Here is a 22,230-nt window from a genome sequence, read left to right as displayed (position 1 = left end):
AGATCATTTGGACCACTATATCCCAAACATGTCCATAGTAAGAGTCATAAAGAGACCATTGTTACAAATCTAGGTTCTCAGGCCTTACCTCTAGAAATTCTGATCAATGGCTCTAGTGCAGCTTTGATGATTTTTTAACTTTGACAAGGACTCCAGATATTTCTTGAGGTTAGCAGTTTTCAAATGTAGTTTCTTGTTGGAAGCACCAAGAGCGATGGTCACATGAGTGGTTTAGGTCTTAACATATGTACAGAGGGAGAATCTCTGAAAAGGAAGACTGGGAAGTGCATAGTCTTAATTTTTCTAAGTGATGTTAACGTGCAACTACTATGAAGCTTAGCTATTAAGAATTTTACCTCAAACAAGGCTAACATCTATTTTGGGTATTCCTGGGGATGTCTTTCTGTATGCTGTGAATATGTTGCTCTGATTGATTGATAAATAAAAAGCTGATTGGCCAGTAGTCAGGCAGGAAGTATAGTATAGGCAGGATAAACAGAGAGGAGAATTCTGGGAGGAGGAAGGCTGAGTCAGGAGACACTGCCAGCCACTGCCACCATGAGAAGTAAGATGTAAAGTTACTGGTAAGCCATGAGCCACATGGCAAGGTATAGATTTATAGAAATGGGTTAACTTATGATAGAAGAACTAGATAGCAAGAAGCCTGCCACAGCCATACAGTTTATAAGTAATATAAGTCTCTGTGTGTTTACTTGGGTCTGAGAGGCTGCAGGAGCTGGGTGGACACAGGAAAACTCCAATTACAAGGTATGGCTTCCCATTATATCTAGGAAGAATGGTGATGTCTTCCGACAGAGCCTAGAGGCAATCACCCTGTTCTGATCTTAAAGATTCAAGTTCTGAATCTGTAACTTTTCTCTAAGCAGGGATTCTTACCTTTATACTATTAATATATGTATCTGGGTGGTGGTGTGTATTGTAGGATGTTTAGCAGAGTCCTTGACCTTAACCCACCACATGATACCAACAGTGTCCCCAATTGTTAAAATGTTTCTAGACATTGCCAAATGTCCCTGGGGATAAAAAAAATCATACGCCTTTGAGAACTACTTCATTAAGAGGTAAGAAAAAGCCCAGACTATAATTTAATCAAATTTTAAAAACTCCTTGTATGCTATAAACTTATTGGAACCCATCACAGAAAACCACACCTGGACATAATGCAGAGATCAGCAGATCTTGGGAAGTCCAGTCCCAACAGACAAATCTACTTTATAATTCCTGCAATCTGTGACTTAGGGAACATCATAGAAGAGGGGTGGGAAGATTGTGAGGTCTAGAATACCAAGTAGTCAGCTGGGAAACAGTCTGTGCTGGAAATGGCTATACAGACAAACTGGAACATTGTTGATATCAATGGACATGTTAACATGGAAGGGGAAATTTTTAGAAGATCCCACCCCTATACTGAGAACTACAGACAACTAATCATTCCTGGGCAAGGGAAAATTAGTCTTTCCCAGGTATGAGTCCACTTATTGCATGTCCAGTGCAGCCATATACACACAAGTTACAGAAATAAATTCAGTATATATGTATATTAGGCTGAGCAAGTTGTATTTCTACATTTATATATACACATATATTATACACACATGCATATTCATGTGTATATGCATATATTTATGTATACCTATACACATGTTTAAGTACTTATATGCATATATATATTCTAAATATGTGACAGGACAGTATCTTTTTTTTTTTTTGATTTTTTCAAGACAGGGTTTCTCTGTGTAGCTTTGTGCCTTTCCTGGGACTCACTTGGTAGCCCAGGCTGGCCTCGAACTCACAGAGATCCGCCTGCCTCTGCCTCCCGAGTGCTGGGATTATCTTTTTGTTTGCACATGTCAAAATTTATTTTTTAAATTAAGTTTGAGAAATTATTTATTTTAATAACTGGATATATAAACATATAAATAGTTCTAATAATGATAAAAAGGGGATAATATGGAAATAAATTCAAAGTTGATCTTTAGTGCAATTAGGGAGCCGTTAGTCCCTGCACAGGTATGGGTACCACTGCTGCTTCCTTCAGGTTATTTTGCCATAATTCTCATTCTTTTAGTTCACAAGCATCATAGATGGGTAGGACTGTTGGTTGCTTCCCTCCCTTGGAAGCTTCCATGGTGCTTTCTGGTACCATGAAAAGCTAGTCTGTAGACAAATTGCTAAATGGTCTTATTAATGGAAAACCTGGAACCAGATATTGGAGTTAAAATGGAGAGATCAGAAAGGCAGAAAGAAGCCAGCCACGTTCTCACCACTTGGAGATCCTCAGCCAAAGAGAGCTACTTTCTGTATACCCATGCCTATATGGCTTTTTGTTTTGCCATCACATTTTCTCTCTCCACCCAACTACATCACTTCCTCTTCCTGCTCAGCTCTGTCACTTCCTGTCTGTCTGAGAACTCCAGATCTTTATGGTTAATGCTGAGATTAAAGGTATGTACCACCACGCTTGGCTCTGTTCCCAGTGTGACCTTGAACTCACAGAGATCCAGATGGATCTCTGCCTTCCAGAGGGACAGGATTAAAGGTGTGTGCTACCATTGCCTGATGTCTATGTTTAATATAGTGGCTGGCTTTTTCCTCTGATCCTCAGATAAGCTTTATTGCGGTACACAGATAAAATATTACCACACTGGTGCACAGGGAAGAGGAATTTGGGTTGGTTCTAGTGAAGGGGCTTCTGGTCTCTGTGTCTGATGTGCATGGTGTCTTCAGATACTTGCTCTTAACCTTCTAGGGGAAACCAAGGGCAATATCAATGTCCTATAATGTTGGGGAGTCTCTGGGACAGCCTTGACCAACAACTCACAAAAGGGCTTCTCATGCCTGGTTCTGTGGGTTTTGTTAGGTGGTCTTTGGCTCTTGGAAGGCTCATTGTCAGCCAAGTAGGAAAACTTCATCTAAACTCTACATGTATATTTATACACCAACAAACATGTATTGTAAGTATTTTTTAGGTAGTTAATAATATTTCTCATGACCTTTTCAAACATCCTTACTGTTATCTTACCCTCCTCCCTCCAATACAACTTTAGTTTAGGGAACATTGTGGAAGAGGATATAGAAAGATTGTAAGAGCCAGAGGAATAGGGAAATTGTTGTGGGATTGTGTATTTTGGGAATGTCAAAAGTTACACCCAAAAGGTCTCACCAACAACAGACATGCTAAAATAGACAGATGGAGGTATACATGAGGCCTCAACTATACACGAAGAACTACAGGCAACTAATAAATGCTGAGTGGGATAAAGAGGTTTCCTAAGGAAAGAGCGCACCAGTTAGTTACTCAGTACCAAATGAGCAGCCCTGAAAGCATGTATATAAGTAACATTGTACAGACCAAGCAGGATATACTTTATGTATTTAGCAATTTATATATGTATGTACACATATATTCCTAAATTCATAAATAAATAAATATATTCCTAAGCACATAAAGAACATACATATATTCCTAAATAATATGATCAATAAATAAAAATACATATTCCTAAATACATAAATCAATAAACTAATATATGATATATAGGAAGTATATACACATATGGAACACACACATATTTGTGTGTGATAGTAGTTAATGAAAAAAGAGGCCATGAATTTGATGGCGAGCAAGGAGGGATATATAGGAGGGTTTGGAGGGAGTAATGGAAATGGGAAAGTGATGTAATTATATGCTCAAAAAATAAAAGAGATTATTAAAAATAGTGATAGATTTGTGGGGATTTCCCCCGGATCAGGATTCTACCTGGCCACAAAATGCACCCCTATCAAGACATCTCTTTCATTACTCTCCCCATCTAGCTAAGACTCCTAGCAATAGTGAATAGATAGCCTGGTAGCCTGAACTGGCCATCTCCTGTAATCAGATTGGTGACTGCCCTAACTGTCATTAGAGAGCCTTCATCCAGTAACTGATGGAAGCAGATGCAGAGATCCACAGGCAAGCACTGGGCCCAGCTCTGGAAATTCTGTTGAAGAGAGGAAGGATTGTGTAGGACTGTCATTGCAAAGGAACCTACAGAGACAACTGCCTTGGGCTCATAGGAGCTCACAGACTCTGCACTGACAGCGAGCGAGACTGTATGGGCCTGACCTAGGCCCTCGACAAATGTGTAACAGTTGTATAGCTTGTGGTCTACTTGTGGGACTCCTAGCAATGGGAGCGGGGCCTGTCATTAACATTTTGGCAGGCTTTTGGGAACCTATTCCTCATATTGGGTTGCCTTCCCAAGCCTTAATATGAGGGGAAGAGCTTAGTCCTACCTCAACTTGATATGCTGTGCTTTGTTGACACCCATGGCAGGCCAGCCTCTCTCTGAACAGAAACAGAGAAGTGGATTGGGAGGTACAGAGGGGAGGTGGCAGAGGGAATCAGAGGAGAAGAGGGAGGAGAAACTATGTTTGGGATGTAAAATAAGTGCATAAATTTAATTAATAAAAATGTCATATCCTCAAAAAATGACGTTGAAAGTAAGGCTTGTGTCACCTGTTGAATATAAATAAATTCTTTCTACTGGGAAAAAATAGTGATAGAATCTGCCTATTGTAATATCTTCCATGTTTTCTGTTTCTCATGATCAATGTTTTCTTTTTTCCTATCCTATATATCAATTTTGCTTATCAGAGTCTTTAGAAATTTAAATTTGTCTGAAATTTTAAAATCATCTAAGCCATGTCAATTAGTCAGCCAGTAACTGATAAGCTAGAATTGGCACCGAGGTCCTCAGGAACCATGTTTTCCCACTATTGCAAAGCCATATGATGGCATGGAGGGCAGTATTCCCAGGATCTTGGAATTGGCTAAGCATATATAAGTAGTCTTTGCAAAATATTTGTCAATAAACTCTGGTGACACAACAGATACTCAGATAAGTTTTCCGTAACATGGCTTAATAAATACAGTTGAGAATCATTTTTGTCTGCTTGAATTACAAATCTATGTGGCAACCTAGAAAATTTGTTTCAGTCAATTCCCAGTTTTACATTTTCATTCATGATTTCTGAGGCTGCTTTTGTCTGCAGAGATGGAGAAACTTTACTCACCATGTCTCTTTTTACAAAACATCATAGTCCTGATGACGACTTTGAGGGATGCACTTTTCTATCTCACTGACCTCTGAACACAGAAGCATCGGTGACATTTTCTTAGTTTATCTGTGATTCACTTAAGTGTTATATCCATTGAGTATTATGGCACATTTCTCCTAAGTAGAAATGTTTGTTACTAGTGAGAAATCACGTGACTCATTGTTTCTGTATTTTTACAGAACCTTACTCCTACTGTTTAATTATGACAAGGTTTTCTGTTACCTGTTAGACCAATATCTGTGCCATTTTATAACACTATCATCATTTTCTACCCTCTAACTTAAATCACGATTTGGTCCTTCTTGTCCAATTTTCAGCTAAAATTATTTAAGTTATTTTAATAAATAGTTTTAGCATCTGTCAAGATACTTAAATAGTTTCAAGACACCCAAATGTTTATTTGTTCATTCATTTATCGCTATACTGGGCATTGAGCTTGGAACCTTGTACATGAGAGTCAAGCACTCTATCAGAGAGCTATATCCTGCCCTACCCCCAACTTTTTAAGTCAGTGGTTCTCGACCTGTTGGTTGTGACTCTAACAGGAGTCCTACATATCAGATATTTACATTGTAGTTTGTAACAGTAGAAAATTACAGTTATGAAGTAGAAACAAAATAATTCTATAGTTGGGGGTCGCCACAACATGAGGAACTATATTAAAGGGTTGGAGCATTAGGAAGGTTGAAAACAACTGCTCTAGGTGAAACATATTTATTAGTGGGTAGATAGGTCCTCTGTATTAAGTTGAAAAGTAAGATTTAATATCACACTGAACAATAAAAATAAAAAATCATAAACAATAGTTTGGAAAGCTGTCTGGCAATACATAAACTGGATCCATTTGAAACACCTAGTTCTACAAGCACCATTTCTCTTTAATCCTTTTAGGAAATAATTCCTAGATAAGCAGGGATCTTTAAACACTGTGCCTAGCAAAAAGATAGTTGCAATAATTCCTTATGCTATGTAGTTATTTGCATTTTATTTTTTCCAAGTGTGTTTAATTGGCAAAAAGATAGTTTCGATAATTCCTTATGCTGTGTAGTTATTTGCATTTTATTTTTTCCAAATGTGTTTAATCAACACAGAATAACAGCAAAGAGTTCTCCCTCAGATATCTTTTAGTAGTTGACTTCGTTCAGCGTTTTGATATTGCTTCCATGTGGCGGCATTTCAAAGAAAAATGTGGTTTATTGAAGAATTATCTGTTATTATTTCATTGTCAGATATCTTATGCTTTGTAACCCCAAGTCACAGAATTTTCCTGAGATTTGTTTCCCCATCCTTAGTAGGAAAAATTATAAAAAGAGAGAACTATGTAGCCCCAAATATAGCCGATATGATGGGAAGGCAGAGGAAAAACCATTCTCTAAACAGTGACATTTAAGTTCCTCTTCAGTGATTAGATATACTGTAATTATGCTGTTCACTTATTGAAAATAATCACAGGGATTGAACCTGGTCTTACAGAAGTAGCTCCAGGCACTTTTTCTCGGGTGCAGCCAAGTTTTAAAACCTTCGCCTTAGTGAATCAGATAACCTGAGAACTCTTGTTGGATACTTGTTATATGGCTACTGAAATAGTTTAGAATGGAAGTAAAACATTGACAGCAGGGATAAAGATGCGAGAGGGAATGGATGGTAGTGAGAAGAAATAGAGACAGCTTGGTGATGGGTTGGATAAGGGGTGAAACAAATAATGACAATCTTAAATTAGGAGGTAACAACCGGCATAGAGACTGGAGATAACTGACACCAAGATTAGAAGGCAAGCATGGAGATACCTGTTGAACTAAGCGTATACAAAAGATATCTATGCTTTCTATGTAATAGAGAGGCATTGAAAGGCAGAGCAGAGGAAGAAGGAGAGAGAAGTATGGCGGGGAAAGGGGAAGAGGAAGGGGACAAGACAAAAGCTGGCTTTGGAGCATGAGGCAGAGATTCCAGTCTTTTTGGCCTGTGTTTTGTTGCATATCTCTTGTAGAGATTTGTTTTATTTTTAATTATGTGGATATGTGAACACTAGTGTATGTGCCTATGGAATGCCAGAGGAGGCCAGGAGCCTCAGTTCCCCTAGAGCTGAAATGGGTGGATGTTGTGAGCCACTCAATTCAGTGCAGGCGTTTGAAACCAAATTGTGGGTTTCCTGCAAGATCAGTACATGCTCTTAACTGCTCTCTCCAGTCATGTCTCTGGCCCAGAGTGGAGAACTGGAGAAACTGTTGTGACACCCGAGAAACTGTGAGGTATAGTTAGAGTCCAAGTAGAGGGCGGCTGAGAGGAATGTAGGAAAGCAGAGGAAGCAAAGGCAGGCTCTGTAAGATGGTGGCTTCTTGTTCCAGTAGACTTCAAGGAGAAATGGTGGGAAGGCACAGGGGTGGCTATCTAAACAGGAAAAACAGAGAGTGGAGGACCCAGGGACCCTAAAAAATACCCAAGTCAGCATCTGTTTAGCAGACTTCCAGCCTCAGGCTTCTTTGTCTTCTTTCCCCTTTTTCTGTGGCTTGGTCTTTTGTTTTTCTTGGTGAGGTCCATAATTATCAAGCAAAATAAAGTCTCAGTCACTTCTGGAGGGGCTAGACTGTAGTGTCAACAGAAGAGGAACAGCCCCCAGATAACCCTCTTCGCCTCCATTTCATTTCGTTAAGGGCTTATCTGAAATTTTAGAAGAGTTCTAATGGTAGCGGTCCTGGAGTTGACTGGAAATCAATAGAAGAAAAAGATGGCGTCAGAAAGTGCTCATGGGAGAGTTCTGGAGGGAACAGTGGGGACTCTGGGCTACTCCAGATAGATCAAGCCACCATTCACGTAGGTTGTCTGAATGAAGCGCCACATAGTGGGAACCCTAGTGAGCCGCCTACCATTCAGTGGCAGGGAAGCGATGGGAAGGGACTTACCTCTAATGAGAGTAAGGACACATGGACTATTCTGTTGGCTGGAAGGATTTTGTTGTTGAATTGTTGAGGCCTGCTGTGACTAAGAGCATCCAAGACAAACGATGGAGGCAATGCTGACATTACCCTAGCAGAACATGCTCACAGTTGAGCACAAGTGTACTCAGTTAAATGATCAGACATTGCTCTGACATTCTGGTCACCCATAAAGATACAGACCCCCTACCAGCAGAAGTAGTAAGAGAAGCTACGCCAAATTCCATATATACCAACTACTTTGATGATGTATAAAAATTAAAACCTTCCTTTTAAAAAAAAAAAAGAAAAAAAGTGCTGTGACGTTGTATGTCAAATTGCTCTGATTGAGTCAATAAATAATAAAACACTGATTTGGCCAGTGGCCAGGCAGGAAGTAGGTGGGACAAGGAGAGAGGAGAATTCTGGGAAGCGGAAGGCTGAGGTGGAGAGACACTGCAGCCGCCGCCATGATCAGCAGCATGTGAAAGATGCCGGTAAGCCACCAGCCACGTGGCAAGTATAGATTTATGAAATCTATACCTCCTCTACTCAACACACCAGAAAGATCCATGGGGAAGGACATTCCTCTGCTTTGATAGCTTCCTCACCCATACTGGCTCTAGCTGTAAAATAAGTGAAGCACTGGTAAGGGTTTGAGGAAGGAAGCTTCTCAATATTTTTTTTTTTTTTTATTAAAATGCTGTGGATATCACTCTATAAAATAAAACACGATGCCAGGACAGCAAGAAGTATAGGCGGGACAAAGAGAGAGGAGAATTGGGGAAACAGGAAGAAGGAGGGAGAGACACTACAGCCACCGCCAGGATAAGCAGCATGTAAAGACGCCGGTAAGCCACCAGCCATGTGGCTAGGTATAGATTTATAGAAATGGGTTAATTTAAGATATAAGAACAGTTAGCAAGAAGCCTGCCACGCTCATCTGAGTGGTTATTTTATATGTGGATTGTGGGACTGTGGGGCTTAATGGGACCTGGAGAGAAGTTCTCCAGCAACATTAAAATATTTATATAGTATATTTTGATCATGTTTTCCTCTTCCCTAATTAATCCCAGATCCCCACTACCTCCCTACACACCTAACCTTGTGTTCCTTCTCTTTCTTTTAAAAAAACCAAACCAACCAAACAAGAAACAAGTAAATAAAAGCACAAGAATTAAAACCAAAGCAAGTAGACAAAAGTCCATTAAGACAAAAAAGTCTCCAAACAAAACAAAATGAAAGTCCACAAAAATACTATTGAGTTCATTTTGTGTTAGCCAACTACTCTTGAGCTTAAGGCTTGTCCTGGAGTGTGAGTGACACTCCATTGGAGAAAGCTGATCTTCTCTTTACTCCTGGCTAGTGTACATAGCTTCTCTCTGTTTCTTGATCTGTACATAAGCAATTCGGAATAGTTTTAAGCTTTCTAATGTAGAGCAAAGAAAGTAGTAGTAAGCTTTCTCAGAGTTCAAGGTGAGAGGTGCCTAAAATTCGAATAGTGGCAGCTATGAGTGAGTTAGAATGGACAGTTCAGTGAAGGAATACTTTCTTGGTTGCTGGCATCCCTGAGGGGGTTGGGGCTGTTTTCCTAGAACCATCATGGTTTGTCTTTGCTCTTCCTTGGAGCTCTCAAGAGACAAAGTACCAATGTTCGCTCTCAGAGAGAGTGGTCACCTTATAGGAATGTTGAGTGAGGCGGGAGCTAGGATTATAGATACAGGTTCTTCCTTACCTGGACTGTGAGGTGAATGGCCAATGCCCCTTCCCTACACGTGTTCCTTCTCCAGCCCAGGATCCCCAGGTTTGTGTGTTTAGAACTCTCCGCTGGCTTTGCAGGAGACACTGGGCTCCGGAGGTCTCTGGACTCAGGGGAATCAGGGAAGGCAATGTTAGGAGCACTGGCTCTGGGGCCATCACTGGGGATGTGGGTGCGGCTCAAGGGAAGAATGCTTGCCTAAATGCACAAAAGGCTCCCTGGGCTCCACCTCCAACACTGGATTTGCAGCAGCCTAAGGCCAGGTGCTAGACAAGCTTCTACGAGTAACAGTTACTTGGGTGGAAGACTGGAGATGAGGTCTCTGCTGAGTTTTAATGCCTTCTCTTTCTCTCCAGCATCTCTAGGTTTGTTCTCCTCTATTATTCCTCTATGCTATTTTTATTTGCACTCTGACATGCCTAAGGCATCCACCCGCACTTTTGTTTTTACTTTGAAGTTGCTATGAATTAAGCAGGCTGAGGAAAAAAAATATTCCATATTTTCTAGATTACAGATAAAGTATTCACTCTTAAGTGCGGAGTATCATGCTTTCTTACAGATTATAAATTTGAATTTAAAGGGGGATCAGAGAGAACACTTATGCCAGGCGTTTATTCAGACGATGGAATCTGAACAGGTCTCCTGCTGTTTTATGCTCACTAGTGAGGAAGGAGAGGATGCAAGTCCCTATACTTGTCTTGATAAAATCTTCAGAGGACACAGAGGGAATAGAGAGGATCTGGAAGACATTCTAACATATTCTCTTTTCTCATACAGATGTGGACTCATGAGCAAAGGCTCTGCTAGACTGTGTCCTTACCCATTGGGGTCTCTTTAATCTATGGGATTTAAAAAAGGAATACCTAATATTTTTTCTGCACACTGCCTTTTCTAAATACAATCTAAAGTATTAAAAGCAGTGGTCTCTAGTGGAAAATATCAGAGTATGTGAAAACTACCAAAATAGAAAGTTTCTACAGCTGAGCAGATCCTGGCATGTGTTGGGAGGTAGATGGACTGGTTTCTTATAGACTGAATTTTGGTAAGCTGTTACAGGTTCCATGTTTCCTTAGTACTTCATACTTTATGCCAAGTATTGTCAATAAAGGAAGTCTTTCCCAGGGAAGCCCCAAGAAACATTAGGTATAGCAGAAACCTCTCACCACTGTGGAGTCTGGAGAACAAGAAGAGGGTAAGCTTGAGGACTCTGCTGTACTTTGAGCACATGGGGTGAGTCTCCTCTAGGTTCTAACGTCCACGGTTAAGAAAGGGAGGTGCAGTGTATAGTTTCACTGTTACTGATGCTGCTTTACCGCACCAGACACCATGCTCTTGCCCTGCCTTGGGCTTTGTCTCTATGTCCATGGAGTCTCACGGAGGGAGGTGTTATCCTAGCAGCCAAAAGTGCCCTTTTAGGTGTCCACCAGTTGTACCACAGACCTTTCTATCCTGATGATCTTTGAGATTACGACCACTTTTCCTTTCAACTCTATACAACATGTCCTATCAGTGCTGTGGGATGGTCTGTATGTCAAATTGCATTGATTGGTCAATAAATAAAACACTGATTGGCCAGTGGCCAGGCAGGAAGTAGGTGGGACAAGGAGAGAGGAGAATTCTGAGAAGTGGAAGGCTGAGGCAGAGAGACACTGCAGCCACTGCCAGGACAAGCAACATGTAAAGACGCCGGTAAGCCACCAGCCATGTGGCAAGGTATAGATTTATAAAAGTGGGTTAATTTAAGATAAAAGAACAGTTAGCAAGAAGCCTGCCACAGCCATACAGTTTATAAGTAATATACGTGTCTGAGTGATTATTTTATTCGTGGATTGTGGGACTGCGGGGTTTGGTGGAACCTGGAGAGAAGCCTTCCAGCAACATATCAGGGTTGGCTTTAGACTTCTCTCATTGAGAGGTTTCCCTCTTTGCCACTGCTTTAAATTTTTTTTTATTTTTGAGATTATAATTTAATTACAATATTTCTCCCTTCCCTTTCCTCCTTCTGTATTCTCCAATACACTCCTTGATTGTCTTCAAATCATAGACTCATTTTAAATTTACCAATTGTTATTTCATGCATATATGCATATGTATACTCATATATATTCCTACATATAACCTGTCCAGTCTATATTACTATTTGTATGCTATGCTTCAGAGCTGACTAACACTGAACAACCAATTGGTGTGTTCTTCCCTGAGGAAGGCCACTTCTTCCATTCCCACATTTCCTCAGTTGCCTATAGTACTTTGTTTAGGGTTGAGGCCTCTTGGGTTTTTCTACATCCAATTTGACATGGTTATTGGTGTCATTCTTGTTCAACTCACCTTTGGATGGTCAAGTTGGTGAGACTTTATGGGTGTAGCTTCTGACATTCATTAGAGACATAATAGCAGCAAGCTCCCAACCTTCTGGTTCTTACCATCTTTCTACATCCTCTTCCACTGTGTTTCCTGAGCCTTAGGTGCACTAATGTTTTTCAGATATATGCATTGGGACTGGACTCCAGACTACTACATTTTGATTGGTTGTGGTTTTCTGTATTTGGTATCTGTCTGTTGCAAAGAGAAGTTTTCTTGTTGAGGGGTGAGGACTACACTTACCTATGGGTACAAGGACAAAAGTTTATAGACTGTTGTTAGGAATTATTCTGGTCTAGTAAATTTGTGATTGTGAATTCTCCTCCAATAACCATAACTTCACTAGCACTGACTAGTTAGCTAGGGTTCTAGTACCAGGCATGATCTCCCTCTTGTTGAGAAGGTCTTAAGTCTACTTACTACTACAAGTCTACTACTTGACTGTTGGTTACTGCCAAGGTATACATGCTACTCCTATTGTAACCTTTGCTTATGATGTTACAGTTGATACTTGTTACAAACTTCAGCCTTTAACCTCATGGTTATGTAGGGAGGTGTAATAAGGAATGTGAATATAGATAGGAATAGTTTTCATTAAAATTACTTTTAAAATTAAATAAAAATGGTCAGTCAATGTGATAGTAAACAGCAGTGGTCTGAATTCAGGCCCTGCACAGTTCTGAGACCTTGCTGACCAAGTCATGTAGGTTGAATAAGTTGCGTATTAGTATTTCAGTTGGGTGCCATTGGACATGGGGCCAAGTCACAGGTTATGAGGCCTGTATTACCAGGAGTTGTCTCACCAAAAGATCTGTAGCCTGCTTATCTGGGTACTAGACAGGAATATGACGAGCACCAGAGGCAAACCTGTCATCTGCCTGTCAACTGTGACTGATTATGGGCTAATAAGTCTAGATTGTGAAGTCTCAGAGAGAAGTGAAGACTTTATCAGGGCTGTTTACGTATCTGTGAGTCTGGTCATGTGGTGTTGAAGGATAAGCTGTGAATAATAATGACCAGAATCATTAAAGTGTATTACTTACTTAATTGGGACAATTGACACTAGTCAACTGGGGCTGAGAGATCATCTGAGATCAAGAAAAGACCAATGTCATTGAGGTGACATCTTTTAGAAAGTGTATCTTCAGAGTCAGCAAACTGAGCCCTTGGTTTAGAGATGCCAAGGCTACATCTCAGGCTGGTAGCTGAAATTGATAATGTGTAAGAGTCACCCAGCTAGTGCTGATTTTGAAGACACCAGTACTGTAAGATGTTCATCAAGGACAGCAGTAGCTATGGAGTGGAACTTGTCTGTGCCTGTGAGATGAGCTATATGTGATGTGGAGGGAAGAGTTGTAGAAGTGGAGCTGTCCAAGTCCATTGAAGCTCAGAAGATCTTGAGTGGGTTCCAGACTATGGACACTGAGTTCTGAATGTAGTTGTTCTTAATTGCTCTGGTTCTTACCTATTGGAATTAGGAAATATTCAGTTCTAATTGTTTCTCTGGGATTTCTGCAAATGACTCTGAAATGGTAGGTTTGTAGGTTCCAGAATGAGTCAGATAAAACTTGTACATCCACTAGTACACCCCTGGATATCTGTACAACAGGCTGAGGGGCTATAACGTACCCATCTTTTTTGTGCATCTGGCTCTGTCTCAAGCTCTGAGATTGATTACTAGATCATGTGGGGCTAGAGTGGTGCAGTGTCTATCACATGCATGAAATTAGTGAAGTCAGTAAATGCAGTTTCTGGTATCTCTTGAAGCTTGTATGATTATCACCTACTAAAGGAGGAAACTTGAAATGACTGGGGACTGAGCCATGAGTGGAGTGCAGGAACTCCACTATTTTGTCTGGCCTCTCTATGGGATGGACTAGACTATAATAACTTCTCCTTGGTGACAGATTGGGCATGCTCATCCAGGTGTTCTAGGGAATGAGGAGAGGTAAAAGGCAACCCTGACCCAATCTCTCTCCCCCCTCTCATTGAAGATGGGGCAAACTGATTCCAAGGTGCCTCCAAAGTCACCACTTAGTTGCTTTCTCACACACTGGACAGAATTAGACAAACAAGCAAACCCAAGGCCCAGCCACAATATCTCGTGGGATGTTTCCATTGAAGGAATTTGGACTCACATATATTTACAGAGAGTTCTTATTAGTAGAGTCATTACAGTCTTTCAAGCAGTTGGTCACAAGTCTAGCCAGGATCTCAGGTTAACATACTGATAAAGGCAGAAACTCCTATTGGCTTCATCCTCCATAATCAATATTCTTGATTATGGGTGTTTACTGCCACTCATCCATGATCTTATAAAGTTTAAAGACTATAAAGAAATATTTGTCAATCCCTGTCCCCAATTTATAGCCCAGGACTAGATAAGACTCATCTTGACAAATGTTAGAAAGAGGACAGGTACTTTCAGTCCATCCAGAAAGGAACTATTGCTATACAATACAGTAGGGGCTGTGGAAGAATCAAATGTGGTCATCATGAATGAATAGAGGAGAGGTTATCAGGTGATCCTAGGATAAGTCCAGAGAGGACGGTTATGAGGAAGTGATTCTGAGACAAGGCTGTATGATAAGTGAACATCCAGTGATGGAGTCTTTGAGCTAGTTAGTCATCATGAGAGAAAAGCATGCTAAGTAGGGATAGAGGACACTCACATCTATACACAGCTCAGATCAGCTGGAATGCAGCTTTTGGGGGGTAAGAGTAGAGATAAATGTTAGAGAAATCGGCAGAGAGTTGTGAAGGGCCTTATTCAATCATAAGGAATTTGGACTTTTTCATGAAGGCACTGGATGTCTGAAGAAAGATTTGAAGCTAACCAAGATGAGAGACACAGTTTTATAAGAATTTGATGGGAGTATAAAGGATGTACTTCAGTCAGGGGATTTGGGATATAGGGATCCTTGTTAGGTAGTTCCTGAAATAATCCAGATAACAAATGGCTAGGGTGGAAGGGAACCACTGACAGACAGCAAGGATTAAGATGAGAAATAATGACTAGCTCTTACAGAGAGGAAACAGACAGTTCTCAGTGATGGATTGAATATGGGGTGACAGGAAAGAGCCTATGAGGACTCAGTGATGGAAATGTCACTTATAAAATGGGAGATCATCATGGGATTAACAGGTGTAGGGCAGGTTATAAACTGAGCTTGAGGCCTGTCAAGTTTTAAATGCTTATGACATTCAAATGGAGAGGAGACCTGAATACTGCTCCTAAGCATCCCAGGGGAAAGAGGGTACAGTGGGCCAGCCTAGGGAAGGTGGGTGTGCTAACAAACTGAAGTTTCTGCAGCAGTGGAAAATTTTATCAAAAGAGTAAACTTATCTCTTCTGTGTGGGCTTTCCTCATGTTGGAGAATTGCAATTGAGACTGCCAGAGAAAAACACAACAGTAGCATTTGCTGTCCAAGCTTGCCACCCATTTAACACACCGCTGTGTCCTTCCTCTGTTTAGTGAACACAGCATTTTCCTCCTCTTAGAAGTTGTGATGTTTGCCTTAGGATAGTGAAAAGGGTGTTTGGTGAAAGAAAAATCATTGCATAGCTGAATGCAACAGTTAAAAGAAAAAGGAAAGGGAGGCGAGAAAAGTAGTCAGGGGAATAAATTAAAAATAAGTGAGCAAAAAACTTTCAACCACTTGAAGCCATGTCAAAAGCTATAGGAGAACTGAGAATCTATATTGTGTTTGCAATCTAAGGATAGCTGAACATAACCAAGAGATGTCAGTCAATAGCAGCAAGGGCTGTAGACAAAGCAAGGAAAACAAACATCTTTGTAAGATTTAGCATGTGAAGTCTTAGGTTTAAGCAGATTGAATGATGTGGGGAAAGAGATTAAAAATAGCTTGAGTGAAGAAGAAAATGTAATGTATAAAGAAGTCACCAACTAAGATGACCTTAGTGTTTCCCTTGACTTTGTTAAATTTTTTCATAGAGCTCTTCCTCTGACCTCTCTTTGCTTGGAGCACTTACAAATGCATTTGCAAGCCAATTCTCTGCCTCTTTGAGGTGTAGTCTCCCATCCCCTAGCCAGTCTTATAACTCAGAAATGTCTTTCTCAAGGACAGGTGATCCATTTCTTTGAAACAAAATCAGAGAAGACAAGCCCCTGCTTCCCAGCTTCTGTGGGAAGGTCGGAGCCAACTTGTCAATTTAGGAAGCATAGATGGCCAATCAGTTGGCCAAACTCCCCCTCCCAGGGTCCTTTAGTACTAGTTATTCCACTGCCATAGCTCAGGTCTTATGAAGTTTCCTGCCTTTTGTTTCAGCAGAGCTTATTCTTTTTTTCTTTTTCACTGAAATATTCTTCAGCCATTGCAACAGTCTCAAAGTCTTTGAGATAGAGCTCTAACCTGTATGAATTCTCTGAATTGTCTACTCCCACAGTGCATCTGTATTTCTTATTTTTAGCCTTAGTACACCGTGTGCTTTCCCAAATGCAACTAACATGGCTCTTCTTCAAACTCTTCCCTTCTCAGTTTAAACTCAATGGATGTGAAAATATGGTATTATCTAGATTAATACTGTACTATGTGTTTATGCATAGTTGCATGGGAATGCATATTTGTATGGGTATGTTTGTGTGCATGTGCATATTTGCATCTGTGCTATGCAATGTATATATTGTACAAATGTGGGGACGGCAGAGTCTTCAGGTGTTGGACCTCAGGGATCTGATTGTCTTTACTTCCTCAGCACTGACATTGCAAGTACACACCAGCATACCTGGCTTTTTATGTAGATTCTGGGGATTGAACTTAGGTCATCAAGCCAGCAAGACAAGCACTTGGCTAAGATATGGAGTTAACATCAAATCATATATATATATATATATATATATATATATATATATATATATATGATTTAAAAATATTACATCTTTATATTGCTCACATTTTTTTTGTTCAACCATGCATTCATTCATTCAGCTACTATGTGTGTTTGGCCCTGGGGGTGTAGAAATGATGGTAAAAAAAATCTATTGATTATCATGTTCTGTTGCATTAAGTGTTTTACTTACATTCACTAATTCATTTATCCTTCAAAGTGCTATTTATAAACTAAGTGCTTCCAATGTGCCAGTCTTTCTTTTGTTAACAACCAATTGTCAATGTGTTAATAAAACAACTGACATGGATATCTGTAATTGTGACTTAAACCTCACTCCTGGCTCAATATTGAACTAAACAGTCTGCTTAACAATGTCAGAGGGACCATGCAATTGAAAAAAAAAAATCCTTTGTGGATTTTCATCTGACAATGGTCCTGGGTCTGAAAAGCTTCACCACAAAGCATTTTCTTTTGTAATGCTTCATATTCTTGGGAAGCATCCAAACTGGTCCTTTTGGCTCTAGATGATTTCCCTGTGTACCTCTGACCAAGAAAGGACATGTTTCTAGGGACTTCAGGTAGCTGTTGGTTACAGAATCCTAATCCAATGAATCACTTTGACTCTACAAATGTCTTTCTGGTGCCATTGAGAGCTAACTTCTGAACAATCTGTTTTCTTGAGGAGAGGCATGGACATTTAGTCAGAAGCAGGGGCAGAGAGAGCTAGGCTCTGAAGCACGTATTTCCTCAGAAGGCTGAGCCAGATTTTTATCCTGCCTGTTTTAGATAGGCAATATCTGGAGTAGGAGAGATGAGATAGAGATAGAGGTAGAGATAGAGATAGATAGATAGATAGATAGATAGATAGATAGATAGATAGAGAAGGAAGGAAGGAAGGAAGGAAAGAAGGAAGGAAGATAGAGGTTAGTTAAAAAGTTATCAAAGTTATCATCCAAAACAGTGAGTTTCAGTATAGCACCTTTTATCCATATCCTTGGTCGGATGACTCCTTTTTTCTCACCCTCGCTCTCATCTCCCTGCTAAACTCACTCTGGTCCCACAGAATCTTTTCCTTTCTGCTTTCATGACACATGTATTGTATTATCCTCATTTTTCTCCTTCCCCTTAAAAATCTCTTCTTTCTCTCCCATGGTCCAGTGTCTATTCCTCCCCCCCTGTCCATCACACACCCCCCCACACCCCCCCCACACACACATTAAAACACAGGATCTACTTAAGAGAGAAAACCATACAGTGTTTGCAGCCTGTCCTATTTCATGTAACATAACACTTTCCAGTTCCACCATTTTCCTGCAGATGTCATGATTTCATTTTTCTCTATGGGTGAATAAAATCACTTATATGTACCACATTTTCACATCCGTTCATCAGTTGATGGACATCTGGGCTGGCTCTGTTTCTCAGCTACTGTGCACAGTGCAGCATTAAACATGGACATGTAAGAAGCAAAACTGAGATTTTTTAGAAAACAGGCTCATAGGATTATAGAGGTTGCCACCTCTGAGGTCTGCAAGGCTAGTGGCAGGCTAGTCCTTGGAGACCCAGGGAAGAATCAATTCCCCTTTTCTTTGTGGGAAGAAGTGCTCTTCAGTATTTTTCTCTTTAAGCCTTTCTCCTAGGAGAGGCCTGCCTGTCTCATGGACAGTAATCTACTTCCTTATAGTAACAACTGACTTAAAAGTTAATCGTATCTAAAAGTGAGTGAGAACATAGCTGAGTGTTGTGGGCTAGCCAAATCAACACATAAAGTTAACTAATACATTGCCTTATATATGTTTATGTTTATGACTCTCAGGATGCCTATGAAGTGTTATTATCAATTCTGTTTTATAGATGGTGGAACTGAAAGACGATAGGTAGTTTGACTTGCATGGCAGAGGGAGTAAATGTCAGAGCACAGATCCAAAGTTGTAGTCTGATTCAAACTAACACTCTAAGCAGTGATAGATGGTTTCACTTACAGGTGATGGAACCAAGGCATAAAGTGAGCACTGAAGTCTGGGAAGACAGGAAGGAAAAAACACAGTAAAGTTTCAAGTTAGGTGAAAGTAAATGGGATTCAGCCCAAGCAGAGGAAGGCCACACATCACCCTGAGATTGATGGCAAAGAGTGCTATCTAGGAGAGGCACAGACAGCTTCAGGCTACAGCAAAGACAGTGAGAGATTTCACTTATTGAATTGGAGGCCATGTACTCAGAATGATAGAGCAGAACTTAGTGTGGTAACTTTCTTAATTCTCTCAACCACCCTAGGGATGAAGAATTATTTTCTTAGTTTGTAAATGCAGCAATTAGGTCATTAATTTTAAAATGTGTAATCCCCACAGTGATCATATAGTGAAGTTTCAAACCCATGACATTATAAATTTGTGGGGGATTCCCCATCTCATTTTGTTATCTGTCTACTTGCCTCCAGGAACTTGTAGTCTTGGATACTGTACACTGTGTTACAAGTAACCTCTTCACAGAGGCTATTTATTTATCTAGTGCCACATGTATTCTCCTTATGTCGACACTCTCAGGCTTTATTGAACAAAGTAATCCATAATAAAGAAATCTGGTAGCAGAACCCCAACCCAAGAGATTTTAATTCTGTAGGTCTGAATGAGTTCCATGAATTTAAAGAGACCTCCTAGGCAACTGAAGCAGGTGGTCTGCAGTCTACACATAAAATGTCTGAAGGGCTAGGACAAGATCTATTCATGGCACTTAATGGTTTATTGCTATAAATAATTAACCTTGGCTAAACCCAATGTTGTATAAACATGCATGTGTTTATTTTAAGCTGAAAATGAAATATTGGGAATTTTCATTGATTAAAATGACCTTTCAGAAATGCTTATATTTATTATACATTTGCATTAAATAAATATTTTGGCTGAGCCTGGCTCTTTCTTTTGAAGTTTTATACATCAAAGACAACCCTGACCTAAGTCATACCATTGTAGCTTATTAAAATGTTATCTTGGAAAGTACAAATTTGCTGTTTTTTCCTCCTTATAATTGTCATTAAAGTGTGATTTAAAATTACAATTCTGTACATTGATATCATATGTGTTAAATATGCATAAGCCAAATGTGTGTGTATTTATGACTAATATGCTCTTATTTTATTATTTTCCACATTTCACTTCTAGGTCTCTAATGAAGGTGCATCCTCTTTCCAACTTTTGCCATCCAAGGCCTGCCTAGTATTGAAATAAAGGAGCCACAAGGTATTTTAGAGAAGCCACCATTTCTGGATAAAACACTATGATGGGTAGCTTCACGATTTTGAATTTTGGTGGTGGCAGTGGTACTTGCATGTTGTGCATTAGTAATTTCATTTCACTGTAAATTATAATGATGGAATTACCTGCCCTTTATAGGGTGTTTCTCACAAGTACTAGAGTGTCTAATGCACAGAATAGAATTGTGGGGGAAGACCTAATGAATGAGTCAGATTGTTACTGACCCAGAGACAGGAAGCACTCAGATGATCAAACATGTGCTGAGTTAGGAAATCTGTCCCTTCAAGGTTTTTATATTTCTCACAGAAGCCTCAGGAATTTCAAGGCACTGGTGGTGATCCAAGATTTAGAGGCTGGAAGCTTCTGTAAGGAAACCAATGGCTTATTTTTGCTTTTCCTATACAAGCAAATTGTATTAAATATACCATGGGATGAAAAAACATGAGACATATTGCAAGGAAAGTAAATTAATAATAATAATAATAATAATAATAATAATAATAATAATCTGTAAAAAAAAAAAAACCCAGGACATGTTATAAAATCCTCAGTGTGTGTAAATTCTCACCATATATAAAGGCAGAGCTCCAGGTTGATCTTGAGTTCCCTAATGAGCTAAAACACAGAGAAAAATCAATTATGTGTCTCAACTGGCTCTGAATGCCACTTTGAGTCTCATAATTTTTTTATTAAAATTGAAACATTCAAGACATTATATTGAAAAGATAATTATTTATAACTCTCATGGTTCTATACACTGTGTCTTTTTTGTTCTGATAGGCTCAAGATATTTATTTATATTTATGGTACAATGTGGTGATGGTTTTTGCATACAAAGGAAAATGACCAATTCACAATAGTTAGTATACCCTAAATTTTTACCTTTTTTCCTAGTGAGTGCATTTATGATCCTCACTTCTAATTTACTATTCAAAATGGTTTATTGTTTTTTTACTGCATATATTCTACTGTACCACAGAATATAGCGTTTATTCCTCTTATTCATAATTTTGTCCCTGTTGGTCAAGCTATCTCCTTTTCTCCCATTTTTCCTAGCTTCTTATAACAAGTAGTCTGCTTTCTACTTCTATGGGATCATTTTGTTGTTGTTGGTACACATATGTGTGAGATAATGTAGTATTTGTCTATATCTGACATATTTCACCTCCTGCGATGTCCTCTAGACCCATTCATGTTATCACAAAAGACAGAAGTTCTTGTCTTCTTATGGCTGAGTAGCATTCTACTGTACACATGTACCACACTTGATGTTTAGGCTGATTCATATCCTAAACATTGTAGGTAGAGCTTTAGTAAACATAAGGAATGCAAGTGTATTTTGGGGATGCTTATTTACTTTCCTTAGGTGTATATCCAGTGGCAATATTGATGGTATAAATGTTTTAGCATTTTTTGAGGCATGGTAATCCATACTATTTTACAAAATATTTATACTAAGTCACATTCTGACAAGTGGTATCTGTGGAGATATATTGTATACTCTAATAAAATTTGAAGACGAGAGGACAAAACAAGCCACTAGATTAAACATAGAAGCTAGGCAATGATGACACACACTTTTAATCCTAGCACTTGGGAGGCAGTTCAAAGCCACCCTGGACTATATGAGATTGACTTAGTCTAGGAGAGAAACAGAGCCAGGCAGTGGTGGCACACACCTTTAATCCCAGCACTTGAGATCTCATGCCTTTGCTTGGGAAGCACACACTCCTTTAATCCCAGGACAGCTAGGCGGAGAAAGGTATATAAGGCATGAGGAGAAAGGAACTAGATTTTTTTCAAGCTGAGGAGTCCTAGAAGAGGTGGCTTGCTCCTTTGTTTCTCTGATCTTTCAGCATTCACCCCAATTTCTGGCTCTGGGTTTTTTTTTTATTGAAAAACCATTTAGCAATTTGTGTTATAGGTGTTTAAGAACCCTCTTTTCTCTGAGTCTCTTCCAGTCTGTGTTTCA

Source organism: Peromyscus leucopus, chromosome 14 (genome assembly GCF_004664715.2).
Source record: "Peromyscus leucopus breed LL Stock chromosome 14, UCI_PerLeu_2.1, whole genome shotgun sequence".
NCBI classification, from domain to species: domain Eukaryota; kingdom Metazoa; phylum Chordata; class Mammalia; order Rodentia; family Cricetidae; genus Peromyscus; species Peromyscus leucopus.
Note: the sequence above shows the minus strand (reverse complement) of the source record.